Genomic DNA, 17,703 nt, shown 5'->3' on the forward strand with positions numbered 1-17,703 from the left:
ATATATATTAGTGGTGGGCATAGATTTTTTTTTTTTTAATCTAGATTAATCTAGATTAAATCTTGAAATTAATCTAGATTAATTCTAGATTAAAATGACTAATTTGAAGGCATTCAGAATATGTGTGCTACCCAAATAATGACTAAAAGTAAGTATTTGAGAACGGGTTTCTCAAGCCAGGTGGCGCATTAGACCAGGCGCTCATCTCCTGTTTCCAAAATGCATTACAAACTGCTTGACAATTGCATTTACAACACAATTAACTATACAAACTTGTGTAACCAAGTACTTCTGCGCAAAATGCTGTACGACGTGCACGTTCCCGTAAAATACACAGGTACGCGGGTATGGATAGCAAATCTGCGTGCATAGTCTTCCAATAAACTGCGTTGCTTTTAGAAGCGTCAATTCAGTTGTTGCATATAGTTTAATGTCTTTATTTCTGGATTATCAAAGTAAATTATAACTCAAACTTGAGATTTCACTGGGGCACGTGCCTACACTCAAAAAAAACGCTGGGTTAAAATAACCCAAATTGGGTTATTTTGGTAACCCAACGCTGGGTCAAATATGGACAAACCCAGCGTTGGGTTATTTTAACCCAACTTGTTGGGTTAAATCTTTGACCCAACATGTTGGGTTGTTTTATTTACCTAGGTTGTTTTTGTGTAACCCAACACTGAGCAAAACAACCCAACTAAATGACCCAACAGGCTTAACCCAGCAGTTGGGTTAAAAAAACAACCCAACATTTTTTAGAGTGTAGACTAATACCTTTTTTCTTAACTTTTAACTTCTTCTTAAAATTATCAAGAATATTAAATCAACTTAATAGACTAGGTTAACGACTTTTCTTATACAAACACAAGCATATACATGATCATTTATATATTATTGCTTGAATAAACGTTAAAAAATAGTGCTATAAATGTTACAATTAAGGAAATTAAACAGACCTATGCATTTAAAAAGACATAGTGAAATGTGTCTAATAATTCCAAAAAGAAAGAGAAGCATTGGACATAATCAAAATATTCAAGACATTTATTAGGAATACCATTTTCTTAACAATTAAGATGCTGAATGTGTTTATCCAGTCTAATCGAAGTGTGCAACTTTCTCAACAAATATCCCAACCCCTCTCAGAAAATACATAAAGCTGACATTACTGAGCTATATGCGTTTAAAAGTAGCCTATTAAAATGGTACAATGGCATTGCTCAGTTCAACGTGTTGGGAAATCTGGCATTTTGTCCCGCGTCAGCATTTATTCAACAGTTAAACGGGTAAATATTATTCAGCCAATAGGCTAGGTCTATGTATTTCATAGAAGATTGTGTCTAGTACTATATAAATTACAAAGGTTTAATTGGCATCTTTATTTAAATTATTATTATTTCAATTATTATATGAATTATTTCCGCGACCCGAATATAATTAAAAATATTTTTGGATGACGCATAACCGCGGGCACCTGCTCATTTTGGATAAACCCGCGCATCACTGATTGCTATACAAATTTTTCTACAGTGATCTACATTGATCAGCAAATTGAAGCAGAACCCAGTGTCAGCAGGGCATGTACATATATGAAAAAAAAAATAAAAAACATTAAACATTAGATTCAACATACAAACTGATCATAGCTGTCAGATCAACCCAGCTAGCAAAAAATATCCGCACGGCTTCTTTTTGCCGCCGGCCCTAAGCTGTCGGCTATAGGTGCGTCCCGCTGGCAGGGATGTAACGTTTGCCGCCGAATACGTCACTCCCATTTCTTGCGAGATGCCGCCGGCAAATAGCCGGCGGGCCGACTGCTTCATTTTCTATGGCGGTTGCCTCCGTCTAATGGACCGCAGCCGGCTGGTGGCAAGCCGCTTTGAAATACAAGGATTTCTACTAATCAACCAGCAGCCATGGCTACACAGCAAAATCCCCAGTGTTAATTTAACACTCTGAGTGTGGACACATATAGACACTGAAGCAGTGTCGAAGTTAACGAGATAATTAGGTGATTAACAAAGTGATGATTGATCATTATTGAAGACAGCTGATGTGAATGAGCAGAATCACCAAAGGATAAAACCAAAAGTTTTAAGCAACCATTATAGCGGTCAATGTTTGCATTAGTTGGGCTCTTGACCCTTAAATCTTTAATGCTAGATTTTGTTTGGCTGCTGTATTTGAGATAAAACAGCCTGACATAAGCTCATGTCATCAGGTGATGGTTATGTTTTAACATATTCATTGTTTGACGTGAATCACGAAATGTCTAATCGCTTTTTTTATTTGCTGGTTATTGTGATAGCCTTGAGAATCCACAGAAGATCCAGCACTTCCTATACATTTTGGAAAGATTTTTTTTACAACCTCTTTAAAAAGAAAAAACATTTCTCATCGGCACACATAGACATCAAGAACCAGCCCATGAATCTCAACAATGGTGACAAACGGCATATTCAGATAAACAGATCAACTCTGAACTCTCATCATTTATTCATGCCGCAATGCATGATGGGAGTCATGGATGAGTTCTGATTGGCTACAACACGCTTTTTGATTCTCACACTGATTCTTCATGTCTGTGTGTCTAAATTATGACAAACTATTCTTTCATAATCTGATTATGTCAAAACTGATTGCTCTTTTGGTTACAGATTCTTTTAGTTTGCATGGAAATCCTATGTTAAATGCTCAAGTCAATATATGATGATTATGTCAAGCACAGTCAAGGCCACCTGATGACTTTTGCTCTTGGCTTGTTTGGCTGTTATAACTCAGTAATTGCAGCCTAATAAGCCCTAATATTAAAGGTTGAAGGGTCAAGAGCCTAACTAATGCAAACATTGACCACTATAATGGTTGCTTAAAAATGTTGTTTTTCTCCTTTGGTGATTCTGCTTATTAACATCAGGTGTCTTCAATAATGATCAATCATCACTTTGTTAATCACCTAATTATCTCGTTAACTTCAACACTACTTCAGTGTTAACTTTTAAAAAGTGGCTGCCGCCAGCGGTGCACCGTCAAACGTATTTGCGATTACGCCATTCTGACGCTTCTACTGTCGCCGGAGCACCGCCGGCGGTCTGCCGACTCATTGCTATCTGGGAAGCTGTTTTCACTCATGTGCAGAGGCGGACAATCCAAGTGCCATGAGTAAAAGTCCTCCCCAGTATTATGTTCCAATCACCTGGATTTGCTAATTATCACAGTTTTTCAGCCAGGAGGACAGAGATTGGACCGAGTCATTCTTTTTGAGTCTCAAGCAGGTCTCAAGTAAAATCCCAAGCCCCTAAAGAGTTAAAGTTAATGAGATAATTGAATGATGATTGTGTTAGTGATGAACACCTGCTGTTATTACAGAGGATCAGATGTTGATGTTTTATTGGTTAAAATGATGTCACCATTGTGGAGATCAGTATTTGCTTTAGTTGGGCTCTTGACCATCATGTCCTGAGTTAGATCTCTCTGTTACAATGTGTATGTTGTAATGCAGTGAGATCAAGGCTTTATCTTTAACAGCTGTTTATACATTAGAGTTGTGACGTTCGCGAACGAACCGATTCTTTTGAACGGCTCATAAACATGAACGATGGGAGCCGAGTCGCGGCTGGGGGGGAGCCGTTCTTTCTGTCGTTCTTTTTTCCTATGCGTGTTTCACACAGATGCACACAAATTATTCCCGGATGGTCTACTACTTAACTTAAGAATTCGAAGTGCGGATCAATGCACACTCTTAATAACGGCTAATATTGCCCACAACACATTGCACGGTGAACGAGGATCCGATTAGAACTACAAACACGCATAAAAAATGTTTTAAAAACTACAAACATGGCGGATACGCGCGACCAACGGACAGGTAGAGAAAGGTGTTTTTGTGATAAATCAATGTGTAACCAAATAAAAAAAAATGTAATTAATGTTATCCATGGTATATTTCATGTGCAGCAACATTATGAACTTTTGTAATGATAGGTTTGGTCATTAACTTTTAAATGCATCATTATGCAAACACGAGCAAAGTTCTCGGCATTAAAAGACTCGTATAAGAATGTGCCTCTTCATTTCTCTCTAATACGGTAGGAAATCAAATTAAACGAAATGTAGATGATATTAACTGACAGGGCAGTTTAAACAGTGACAGGATTTAGGCAACTAAAGCAACAGACGAAATAGTATGTCCCAAAGCTTGCCTACTACTCTGCTACATACTCAAAAGTATGTACTTTTTCTTCACAAAAAGAGTACATACTTTAAGGGCATAGTATAAGTATGCAAATTGGGACGCAGCAACACACTTTGTACTAAAGGTAAATCCAAAATAGTGATGTCACTGTCTAAGCAGAGGGATGTTGTGCAACCCTATGGAATATAGTCCACAAATTAGGTAATAATCAATATTTCAGAATAATTCAAACTCAGATATTGGTGTGTGATACCTGATTTTTAATTATTTGACTACAAATCTCAGCTCATCATTTCATCCCAGTGATTATTTCCAGGATAAACTGAGATGCCCCCAAGGTGGCTTCTTAAAACTGACTAAATATTTAAAAAGAGCCAAAAGAGCCGTTCTTTTGAACGGCTCTTTGAAAGGAACGGTTCGCCAAGATCCGGATCCCCTCAAAGAGCCATAAATCCCATCACTATTATACATGATGAAACTGTCATCATGAGCATATTTTGAGGTTTTACACTATCAAATCTGTTAAACTACAGTATGTAAGCATAATGTTCTTCAAACAATTACAGTTTATTCATTTAAAACTTGTATAATGCAGTAAAAACATTTGTACTACTTTTACACACACAGCCATCAAGAACCAGCATATGATTCTCAACAATGGTGACAATCAACAAAACATTTCATGCTGCAGTGCATGCTGGGTAACAGCATAGTAAAAACTCCTCTTGTCACCACTGTTGAGGAGCATATGATAAGTGTTCCTGTCTTAAAGCCTGAGCTGATGCAATTTTTTTTTAACAATATTGAATCATTACAGTGACGTTTGTTTAAATAATTTTTTTTATTGCAGTTCTACAATAGCTACTTGTCATTCAGCAAATCAAATAGAGAGACTACTTCATGATGCTCATCCAAATTAGTTGTGAGTATGGCAAGAGTGTGAGCTAATCTGCTGCTGCAAGCTTTTGATTCAGCAATGCCCAAATGCTTGCAGTAAAACAAGATTGAAGTTACTTTAAATTACTCCAAGAGTCAAGAGACAAACTAAAGCAACCCTTGACCACAATGATGGCGGCACTGTGTTTTTTTTTTATTTTCTTGACCAATAAAACAGCAACATCTAAACCTCTGTTAATTCTCAATAAGAGATTCTGCAGACATGAAATAAAGTCAGTCTGGTTAGTAATGAGTGAAGCTGGTGATGCTGTTTGTGGAGATGTTTAATCAAATTTTGAGAGATGAAATGTTTTGTTCAGTTGATTCAAGTCAGTTGTAGTTCTTGTGTTTCTCTTTTCTTCAATGATGCTGCTTGTTAACAGCAGGTGTTCATCACTAACACAATCATCATTCAGTTATCTCATTAACTTTAACTCTTTAGGGGCTTGGGATTTTACTTGAGACTTGCTTGAGACTCAAAAGGAATGACTTGGTATAATCTCTGACCTCCTGGCTGAAAAACTGTGATAATTAGCAAATCCAGGTGATTGGAACAAAATACTGGGGAGCACTTTTACTCATGGCACTTGGATTGTCCGCCTCTGCTCATGTGACTGTTTATATTGAAATATCAGCACAACAAACCACCACGCATACGGTTACAACGTCCATTACGTATTGGACCTGATCCAGCGACGTCATCGCGCTACAGTCAACTGCGAGGACTGACTCCCCAGTTGTGCCATCCTGCCACTGGGCCTGTACTTGTGCTGTTTCTCCATTACAGGAGTGTATCCATTTCACAAATGTAGAATCCGTCTCTTCAGTTATCTGAACCATCATTTATTCTTCTAAAATCAACTATTTTACTCGTGGAGTTTATTTAATTCACAAATTAATTTTAAGATAAAATATGTTGTTGTAACTTGCGTTACTGAGTTTGTAATGAGTAATATTATTACCCAAACTGTATTAGTAATGCGCTATATTACCGCATTACAGCAAAAGTAATAAACTATTGTAATATATGTAAGGGATAATCAACGGTTTGCCGTGCGTTAAAGGATTTTAAAGTGGAGGCTAATAACCGCCTGACGTGAAGCGTTTGTTATAGACAAATTAAAACTAGGATTGATATTTGCAGCGCAAAATTTGACTGAATGGATAAAAAAGATGGTTATTTTCGTCAGTTATGACACGCAGCTCTAGCATTCTGGCCGCTTCAAATCAGACTCAGAGATTAAATAGTCCGGTAAAATCACATTTATTTGAATGAAATATACATTTGTTTCAGTAGATTATCGATCGACCAAGAGAGAGTGTGAAGGCAAGAAAGATGACAGTTGTATGTGTGCATAACGTTACCTGCCTGCATGCTGTGCGTCTCTCTCTACAAACAACAATTCATTCAAAAACAGCAGTTTTACCACCCCGTTGCTGATGAATTTAATGTAGTGATCTAGTATCTATGCTCTTTTAATAAGGATCGCAGGCAAACGCTGACAAGAAGTTTATGTATGTGCGCAGCACAATGCTATCTCCCACCTTTCTCTGTCTCTCTGTGCTTTTGCGTGCATCAATTAAAGCAGCGCTATTTAATATAGAACGGTGATTAAACTGACTTGGAACTACCTGTGCATTAAACGGTTTTACTGCACACCTGCCAGCCAACCAGAATCCAGTATCCACACTCTAAAAAATGTTGGGTTGTTTTTTTAACCCAACTGCTGGGTTAAGCCTGTTGGGTCATTTTGTTGGCTTGTTTTGCTCAGTGTTGGGTTGTTTTTGTGTAACCCAACATTGTGTTACTGATTTTATCCAATCAAGTGACAGTTAAGAGAGTAAGCCACTCCCCCTACTCGACGAGCCAAGCGCTACCATTTTGAATCACCTCAGGAATCGCCTCAGGAACAACCGTCGGAGGGTTCCTCAAATCTTACCCTGGAGGTCCAATGCTGATTGTTCTCTTGTTCACAGTTTCTTGTACTCTGTAACGAAATCCTATGTCAAATATTCAAGTCACTATATGATGATCATGTCAAGCACAGTCAAGGCCACGTCTTTCTGCTTATTAACATCAGGTGTCTTCAATAATGATCAATCATCACTTTGTTAATAACTTAATTATATCGTTAACTTCAACACCACTTCAGTGTCTATATGTGTCTATACTCAGAGTGTTAAAGTAACACTGGGGATTATGCTGTGTGGGTTTGATCAGGGTTGGAGCTAAACTCTGTAGTGCATTGGACCTCCAGGGTAAGATTTGAGGAACCCTGGTGTACAATATTAGTTTCATACATTAAAAACCCACAAACATACCTTTTCTGTCGTCGCTGAAGGACGGTTGTTCCTGAGGCGATTCCTGAGGTGATTCAAAATGGCTGCGAAGGTAGGGCTTGGCCCGTCGAGTAGGGGGAGTGGCTTACTCTCTTAACTGTAACTTGATTGGATAAAATCAGTAACCCAATGTTGGGTTACACAAAAACAACCCAACACTGAGCAAAACAACCCAACTAAATGACCCAACATGGTTAATCCAGCAGTTGGGTAAAAAAACAACCCTTAAGTAATTCTCTTTGATTATTGTTTATTTTCTTTATTATTAAATATTTCAGGTTTGTTTTCAACCAGCAACGTAGTATTTTTTTTTTTTTGTCAATAGTGTAGGTAAATAAAACAACCCAACGTGTTGGGTCAAAGATTTAACCCAACAAGTTGGGTTAAAATAACCCAACGCTGGGTTTGTCCATATTTGACCCAGTGTTGGGTTACCAAAATAACCCAATTTGGGTTATTTTAACCCAGCGTTTTTTGTTTTTTTTTGAGTGCAGACATTCCATGGAATAATACTTTTATAATGCGTTACTCCCAACACTGATTAACAAAGTGTTGTAAATATTATGTAGTAAACTACAATTTACTATAGTTTATTCAAAATACTTTCATAATTATTTTCATAATGCCAGAATAAGCATCGATTTGAAAGTAAGAAACTAAGAAAGATTAAAAGCAATCCTGACCTTACCAAAGTTAACTGATGCACATTGGGTCCATTATTCTCTGTTAGCTGTTGTCAGGGAAGCAAACGGACAGCGAGGTAAGTGAAGGTAAGTATGTTTATTTAACAAACAGCAGTGCACAGCGTGAAGCAGACTAGTGGATCAGGTGAGTAATGTTGAGCACAGACTGAATTCAAGGAAGCATAGACTGGTGATGGTTATTGGTTCCTTTCTTTTGCAGGATGGACAGAAGATGTACAGCACGGCCACGCTGATCTGGCGATGGACCAGAGGGCATATGGCACACACTCCACAGATCGGGACTGGCTTACGGCACGATCGTCTTCAACGATAGGATCTGGACAGAAGACTTGGAAGAGGACACAGACAGGTGAGTAGACACAGGTAATGATCGTTTACCGAAGGAGTAGAGAAGATAGTCGTGTTGCAGAATAGCGTTCGCTGAATAGCGCGTCCGCGTTGAGTCCGCTAGGTCTAGATGAGCCCGGACCAAGAGTGGAGTGAGTGGATTGCTTTTGAAGGGATAGTGTTGATTGAAGACAGGTGCTGGTGATTGACAGACAGGTGCTCGTGATTGTTGATGATTGATTGCGTGAAGAACCTGGCCAATCCGTGACATAACCCCCCCTTCTGGAAAGGCGCGACCTCGCAACTGAAAAGATACAGCAGAGGAGGGAGGGTGGGGGTTCCGGCGGCGGGTATAGTGCAGGTGAAGAACAGGTGATGGACAGATGGTCAGGAATGTAAAGCCAGGGTGGAATGGAAGGAGGAGGGAGCCAGATAGGAGCCAGAAGCAAGAGGAGCCAGATGGCGGTCCAGAGCCCAGCCAGGATGACGCCCCAGGGCGGAGTCGAGGGAGGGAGGAGCCATGGTGGAGAGATAGTCAACGACACCCTGGGGACGAGGGAAGGAGATGAAGCCACTGGTAGAAGTGAGCCAGGTGAGGCCGAGCAGACGGAGAGCCAGGGTGACACTGAGGAACCGGAGGGCTGAGGTGAAGCAGATGGCTCAGGGGACCGAGGCAGAGCTAGGGCTCCGGAAGACCGCAGTGAAGCCAGAGCGACAGAGGACTTAGGCGGAGCTGGATGGAAGGAGGAGCCTGACAGTGCCGGAGGGACAGAGTGACGAGGTGAAGCCGGAGGAATGGAGTCCCAAGGCGACGGATGGTCAATGACTGACCAAGGTGGAGCCGGAGAGACGAGGGAGCCCGGTGGAGCTGGTGGGATGACGAGCCACGGTGGTGATGAGGGAGCCAGTAGTCAAGGTGGAGCTGAAGGGTCAGAGGACCGAGGTGGAGTCCAAGACTTGGAGGATGTAGGCAGAGACTGGGGAACGACACGCCTTGGCGGAGCTGGAGCCTGGATGTCCCACGATGGATCCACACTCCTAGGTGGTGCTGCCTGAGGGTGAGCTGTGGGACTGACAGGCGACAGCAGAGACAGGGCTGAAGGACTGGCTGGCTTGAGTGGAGGTGGGAGAGGGAGGCTGGGTGGGAACTTCGGAGACATTGGAGAACTGGACTGAACCAGCAGAGATTCTGGACGGCCGGACGGGACCAGCGGAGATTCTAGACGGCTGGACGGGACCAGCAGAGATTCAGGAGAACTGGACGAGACCAGCGAAGATTCTGGACGGCTGGGCGGAACTATCGGAGGCTCTGGAAGACTGGACGGAACCAGCGGAGATTCAGAAGAACTGGATGAGACTGGCGGAGATTCTGGACGGCTGGACGGAACCAGCTGGGACTCAGGACGGCTGAACGGAACCAGCGGGGACTCAGGAGGGTTGGAAATTATCTCCCCAACCAAGTCTATTAAATCCATTTCAAATATCTCCAATAGTTCATTATAATAGCCTCCAAAGCGCAGTTGCAGTCCTCTGTCGCTTTAAATGCGGCAGATCTTGGCTCTGCGGCTGCGGTGGGCTCTGACTGGTGCTCCGTGCTGCAGGGTGATAAAGGCTGGCTGGGCACTGGATCGGGGTTGCACATGCTGTTTTACTGTTTCAGTCCGGGCTTCTGTCAGGGAAGCAAACGGACAGCGAGGTAAGTGAAGGTAAGTATGTTTATTTAACAAACAGCAGTGCACAGCGTGAAGCAGACTGGTGGATCAGGTGAGTAATGGTGAGCACAGACTGAATTCAAGGAAGCGTAGACTGGTGATGGTTACTGGTTCCTTTCTGTTGCAGTATGGACAGAAGATGTACAGCACGGCCACGCTGATGTGGCGATGGACCAGAGGGCATATGGCACACACTCCACAGATCGGGACTGGTGTACGGCACGATCGTCTTTGACGATAGGATCTGGACAAAAGACTTGGAAGAGGACACAGACAGGTGAGTAGACACAGGTAATGATCGTTTACCGAAGGAGTAGAGAAGATAGTCGTGTTGCAGAATAGCGTTGAGTCCGCTAGGTCTAGACGAGCCCGGACCAAGAGTGGAGTGAGTGGATTGCTTTTGAAGGGATAGTGTTGATTGAAGACAGGTGCTGGTGATTGACAGACAGGTGGTCGTGTTTGTTGATGATTGATTGCGTGACAATCCGTGACAGCTGGCAAGTGCAATCATTTAATGTTCACTTGCAGCGTAAAATTAAGCTTCTTCTGTTCATTTTAAAGCAAACTGGATATACTCTTGCAATGTGCTGAATTGGTCTGGTCTGGTTCTGTTCATCATTGATTGGATGAGAGCCGTTTAATATTATTGGGTGTGGAAATCAATGGGTGTGATTTATTATTCTATAAGCAAAGCGCCGTAAGTGACGCACTCTCTGTGCAACCAAAACGGCTTTTTGTACAGCGTCAAATGGTAAAATGAACGGCATAAAAAGCGGCGCTTTTCTTTTCTAAAACGCCGCCAGATACGCCGTCATTGACGTATTTTTGCGGGTTTTTTACGGTGTTAGTAATCACAGCAGCGTATTTTGCAGCGCCAATTCTGTTTGAAACGCCGTATTTAACAGCATTTTGTATGTGAACACGGTTAATCTATGGCGTAATTCTGACCCTTTTGGCCTGCCATACATCTCAGCATCAGGAATAAACGACGGGACATTTGAAATTGTAACCTTACTTGTTGGAGTCGCTAATGGTTGAACAGTGCCATTAACCGAAATCCCGCTTTCAATCAGACGGTGGACTAATTGTTCCTCCTTGAGAAAAATCACCACCGCTTTGTTCATTCGGGACGCAGAAACAATATTTTCATATCCTACTTTTTCAGCGACCTCTAAAAGCAAGTCTTCCACAGAGTCTCTAGCATTCGTAAAACACCTGACGCCATGACGGAGCAGCTTTAAATTTGCCGAATCAAACTTATCTTGTGAAAATTAACACTCAGAACTCTTTAAGAAAAAAAAAACTCCCAAAAGATTTGTTAATTTTGCTTCTCACCGTGTTCAACCTTCTATACTATCACTTCCCAGCATGCACCGTGAGTGAAAGAAAGGATGAAGAAAGAAAGAAAGAATGAAGAAAAAAGAAAGAATGAAGAAAGAAAGAAGGGATGAAGAAAGAAGGGATGAAGAAAGAAAGAAAGAAAGAAAGAAATTAGAATGAATAACTCAAAGTAGTCTGTAATTGAATCTCTTAAAGTCATCTTTGATAACAAAAGTCACATATTTAGGGCCCGAGCCCAAAAGGGCGAAGCTTCTGGGCACTTAAGGGGGTCTTAACATGCTCAAAAACTCTTGAAACTTTGCACAAACGTTGGAATCTGCGGCCATCAGGACGCCAGAGAGGCTGGGACCCGGGCGTGGTAAAGGGCCTCTTCAGCACCCCCTGGAACACATTTAGAAAACTTGATGTACTGCGCACACATACTTGCACATATTGATATGAAACTCGGTACACATATAGATCTCACTGAGCCGAACAACTTGTGTTCTCTATGTCATTGGCTCCACCCAACAGGAAGTGAGATATTTAGGGCTGTTTAAAAAGTGCATGCTCTGGAATTTGATGTACTCCTCCCAGGATTTCCATGGGATTATCACCAAACTCAGTCAGCATGATCTCAAGACATTAGGGAAGCTAAATTGCGAGGGGATTTTTGATATCTCGAAACAGTTTGGCCGTGGCAAGGCGACAAAGTTATGGCGAGAAATGAGAAACAGGAAGTGTCTAATAACTGTTGCACACATTGCCTGATTCTGATGAAACTTCACCAGTTTGTTCGTTGTATGATGCCGATTACATAAATGTGACTATTATGAGTCAAAGTTATAGCGCCACCAACTGGCAGCAGGAAGTGTCTTTTTCAAAATGCTTTGAAATCAGCCTCTTAATTTTACTCAATTTTCTTCAAACTTCATCAAAATAATGTAAAAACACGGCCAATGAGAATATGTTAAGGGGTAGATGATAAATCAAATGGTGTTGCCATGGTAACGTGTCAAACTTTAAAATAATGTTCCTGTCTTTTTGAGGCAGATAACATGCTTAGAATTTCATGAAACTCAACACACACATCAATATTTATGATAGTTAGACACTGGCGAAAGGTCATAAATGGGTGTGGAGCAGGCACTCTATAGCGCCATCTTTTGACAAAAGTTGGGGGGTTAGTTTTTCGTACAGTCACCAAACTCTGTACATATATTCTTCTCTTCAATCTGGACAACTTTCTAAATCAAACTCATTAGCTAAGACCAACAGGAAGCCGGCTATTTTGATTTGAATGTGGATTTTTGGAAAAATCAGACTGTAAACAAATTCACACTCCTACTAAGAACAACAAGCTGTTCACACCAAACTTTAACATGAAGAGAAGATTCTGAAGATGTTAAATTGCGAGCGGATTTGGGATGTCTGGAATGTGAAAGTGTTGACGTGGTGATTTTTTAAAGTTATAGTAAAAAAGATAACCGCAATTTTTTTTATATCTTTAAAGTGCAGCATCCAAACTCTTTAAAACTTTTTTCACACATAGATCTAATTATCCTGAGCAAGTGCTGTTAATATCACAATCATACAAGCTTCTATGAATTAAAGAAAAAAAATAAAAAATTCAGAAACCTGCTCCCACTATGCCTCAGTGTCTGTCTATGTGTGTGCGTTCAGTCAGAGTGAGAGAGTGCAAGGGGGAGTGTCATGATCGGGGCTGTGGGTCTTCCCTCAGCCTCCCGAGGTCGCTGTTCCTGCACTGCACTTCCTGATTGCATTCACCTGTCTTTGTCATCAGCACTGATCACTCACATCTGTTCACAATCATCTGGACTATAAGAACTCTCACTTTTCACTCCTGTTTCATGGCTGCATTGTCTTTTGTACTGTCTGTCTGCTCTGTGTTCCTGTTTATCCTGGCCTTAGACCTTGTTCCCTGTTTGGTTCATTTGAGTTTATGTTGTGTTCTGCCATGTTGGCTTTTTGTTTTGTTTGTTTAGTTTGTTATTATTTTATTAAACTATACTTTCCCTGCACTTGGACCCAGACCTCCTATATTAACGTGACAGGGAGGGGTGAAAGGGAGAAAGGGTGACAGAGCAGTGACACATGCTGCAGACCATCTTTGAGGAAGAAATGCACATAGATGTAGTCTATAATATATGTGTCACGGTGCAGTGCTGGTTGATGAGACGGGAGACGTAAATCCAATGATAAATATCTTTAATATCACTCTTCAGGAACAAACACGGGAAAGTCCACACACATAGACTATGACAACATTAATGACTGGACAAAGGACTGAACTCAAAGACAGGCTTATAAAGGTAAACTAATCAAGAAACACAGGTGATACAGATAACACTAACGAAGACTAATGATAGGACTAAACCAAATGGTTACAAACAGACGGGGGAAGACAAAGGGAGAAACCAAATCAGAATAGTGCAAACACAAAGGAGAACACAAACAAGGCCACATATGACATTACCTCCCCCTCCTGGTAGGCGCGTCTCGCGCCGTGACGGAAACACCGGGGAGGGAGGGCGGGAGCCATGGCGGGTCAGGCGGTCACGGCCAGACAGGCAGTTCGGGTGGCCATGGCGGGTCAAGCGGCCACGGCCGGACAGGCAGTTCGGGTGGCCATGGCGGGTCAGGAGGTCACGGCCAGACAGGCAGTTCAGGTGGCCATGGCGGATCAGGAGGCCACGGCCGGGCAGATAGTCCAGGTGGGTCAGGGGGCCATGGCTGGACAGACAGTTCATAATGCCATGGCGGGTCCGGAAGCCATGGCCGTGCAGACAGTTCAATGAGCCATGGCTGGGCAGCCCCCATGGCCTTGGCCTCAGTCCTCGGCCAGGCCACGTGGACTCGGGGTATATAGCCCCCCCCCCCAAAATTTTCTTTGGGAAATTCAGCAGTTCATAGGGGGGAGGCTCTGGAAGGCCAGACGGGGCCAGCTGAGGCACTGGACGGCAGGACGAGACCAGCTGAGACTCTGGACGGCAGGACGGGACCAGCTGAGACTCTGGACGGCACTCTGGAGGAGCGGCCTCTGGACGGCGCTCTTGAGAAGCAGGCTCTGGCGGCGCAGTCACTGGAGGGCGCTCTGACGGCGCAGTCACTGGAGGACGCATGTCCATAAGGTCCATAACATCCTTTTCGGCCAGGAACTTAGAAACGTCGACCATCTTGGCTGGGAAATCAGGAACGTCGACCATCTTGGCCGGGAAATCAGGAACGACAGCCATCTCGGCCGGGAAATCAGGAACGACGGCCATCTTGGCCGGGAGATCCGAAACGACGGCCATCTCGGCCGGGAACTCAGGAACAGCTGTCATCTTGACAGGGAAATCAGGAACTATGGCCATCTTGACCGGGAAATCAGGAACTACGGCCATCTCGGCCGGGAAATCAGGAACTGTGGCCATTTCGGTCAGGAACTCAGGAACAGCGGCCATCTTGACCGGGAAATCAGGAACATCGTCCATCTTGGCCGGGAAATTAGGAACTGTGGCCATCTTGACAGGGAAATCAGGAATTGCGGCCATCTCGGCCGGGAAATCAGGAACTGTGGCCATCTTGACCGGGAAATCAGAAACTGTGGCCATCTTGACAGGAAGATCAGGAACTGTGGCCATCTCGGCCGGGAAATCAGGAACGTCGACCATCTTGGCCGGGAAATCAGGAACGACGGCCATCTTGGCCGGGAGATCCGAAACGACGGCCATCTCGGCCGGGAACTCAGGAACAGCGGCCATCTTGACCGGGAAATCAGGAACATCGGCCATCTTGGCCGGGGAATTAGGAACAGAGTTTATCTCGCGTGCAGTCTTGGGCTTTGCCGCCCTCTTGCGTGCGGATTTGAGCGTTGCAGCCTTTTGGGCTTTAGGTGTTGGGGTGGTGGCGGCCATCTTTGGTGTTGACGCTATCGTGGTGGCGGCCATCTTGCGTGCAGACACCTGCGTGGCGGCAGTCAGCGGAACACTGCTGAGGAAGGCCACGGAGCTTTGTAGAGTGACAGGACGCTCGGGGCGTGGCAGGTGGTCTGAGCCGTTGTCGAGGTATGTTTATATGCGCGCTGAGTTGCATTCAAACCAGAGCCATTGAGAAACGGCTCTGATTCAAACGCAGCAGTGGAGGGAGTTTCCATGGAAACAATCTCAGGTTACTTGACTGTAACCTTGTTCCCTGAGAAAGCGGAACGAGATGCTGCGCTGCTAAGCGCATTGGGAACGTCTTTAGAAGTGACCAGCTGTGAATATTGTATGTAAAACGTCAATATAATTGACTAAACAACAGTATAGCCTCGGTTGGTGACGTCACCGGAGCGCACGCGCACGAGGCTATAAATAGATGAGCCACAGGTGCATCGTCAGGATATTTTGTCTGAAGAGCAGTCCTGGGACATCTTCAGCACGGCAAAGTAGCGCAGCATCTCGTTCCGCTTTCTCAGGGAACAAGGTTACAGTCAAGTAACCTGAGATTGTTCCCTTTTGAAAGCTACAGTCGATGCTGCGCTGCTAAGCGCATTGGGAACGAGAATACCCACGCCGCCGTGCTTGAATATGTCTGGACTCCTACGGTTGTGCAGGTGTGTTTCACAAGAACGCAGGAAGACCTAGACATTAGCTTGTGATGTCGACTCAAGGACGTGAGAGCCCGGAGTGGCATGAACATCCAAGCTATAAAATCTTATGAATGTGTGCGGAGAGGACCAGCCTGCCGCATCACAAACTTGTTGTAGGGGAGCACCCCTTGCCAACGCATTGGACGAGGCGACCCCCCTGGTGGAGTGAGCCCTAAGGCCTATAGGCGAAGCTTGACCGCGCGCCTCATAGGCAAGAGCTATAGCATCCCTGACCCAATGAGAGATGGTCTGCTTGGTGGCAGCTGCTCCTCTGTTATGGGGGCCATAACAGACGAAGAGTTGCTCCGACTTACGCCACTGGCTAGTGCAGTGGATGTAAGCCTGAAGAGCGCGGACTGGACACAGTCTATGAGAATTCTCCTGCTCCGGCGTTGTGAACGGTGGAGGACAGAAGGCTTCTAAAATGACCGGATGTACAGCCGAGAATGGCACCTTGGGCAGATAATCAGGATGAGGATGCAAAATCACTTTCACCAATCCTGGGGCAAAGTCTAAGCAGGATGGCGCGATAGACAAAGCCTGCATGTCCCCAATTCTTTTTAAGGAAGTTATTGCCATTAGAAAAACCATTTTTAGAGTCAGAAGTTTGTCAGACGCTGATTCTAAAGGTTCAAACGGGGTTTCAACCAGACCCTCAAGGACTATTGCTAAGTCCCAAGAAGGGATCTTGGTTTTGACTGGAGGCCTCAGTCTCCTGGCCCCACGAAGGAAGCGGGAGAGCAGAGGGTGCCTCCCAAGCGGTTCCCCATCAATCAGGGCGTGGCAAGCCGAAAGAGTGGCCACATATACCCTAAGAGTAGCGGGGCAAATGCCTGATGATAATTTCTCTTGCATGAAGTCCAACACTGAAGCAATCTGGCAGTTAACTGGATCTACATTGTGTGCAGCACACCACCTTTCAAAAATGCCCAATTTAACGGCATAAATCCTCCTAGTGGAGGGAGCCCTAGCACTTAGGATGGTCTCAATAACGGCAGGTGAAAGCCCCGTGTCCCTCAGTTGGTTCCCCTCAGGGGCCAAACGTGAAGATTCCACAGGTTGGGCCTGGGATGGAATATCGTTCCCCCCGCCTGCGATAGAAGGTCCCTCCTCTCCGGAATCGCCCAAGGCGAGCCGTCGAGGAGAGATATTATCTCCGAGAACCATACTCTGTTCGGCCAACGCGGCACTATCAATAAGAGGCAAGAACCTTGCTGGCGAACTCTGGCTAGAACCCCCGGGAGCAGAGAGACTGGAGGAAACGCATACAGGCGCATATTGGGCCATGAGTGCGCCATCGCATCCAGACCCAACGGAGCTGGGTGACTCAGAGAGAAGTAAAGGGGACATTGCGCTGTCTGTATAGAGGCGAAGAGGTCCACTTCCGCCTGATAAAATCTGGTCCATATCAGATTCACTACTTCCGGGTGGAGTTTCCACTCGCCCATCGGTAATGTCTGTCTGGACAGTAAGTCTGCTCCCACATTCAAGTGCCCTGGAATGTAAACTGCCTTGAGTGACAGGAACTTTCCTTGG

The sequence above is a fragment of the Garra rufa genome, chromosome 1, assembly GCF_049309525.1.
Source record: "Garra rufa chromosome 1, GarRuf1.0, whole genome shotgun sequence".
NCBI classification, from domain to species: domain Eukaryota; kingdom Metazoa; phylum Chordata; class Actinopteri; order Cypriniformes; family Cyprinidae; genus Garra; species Garra rufa.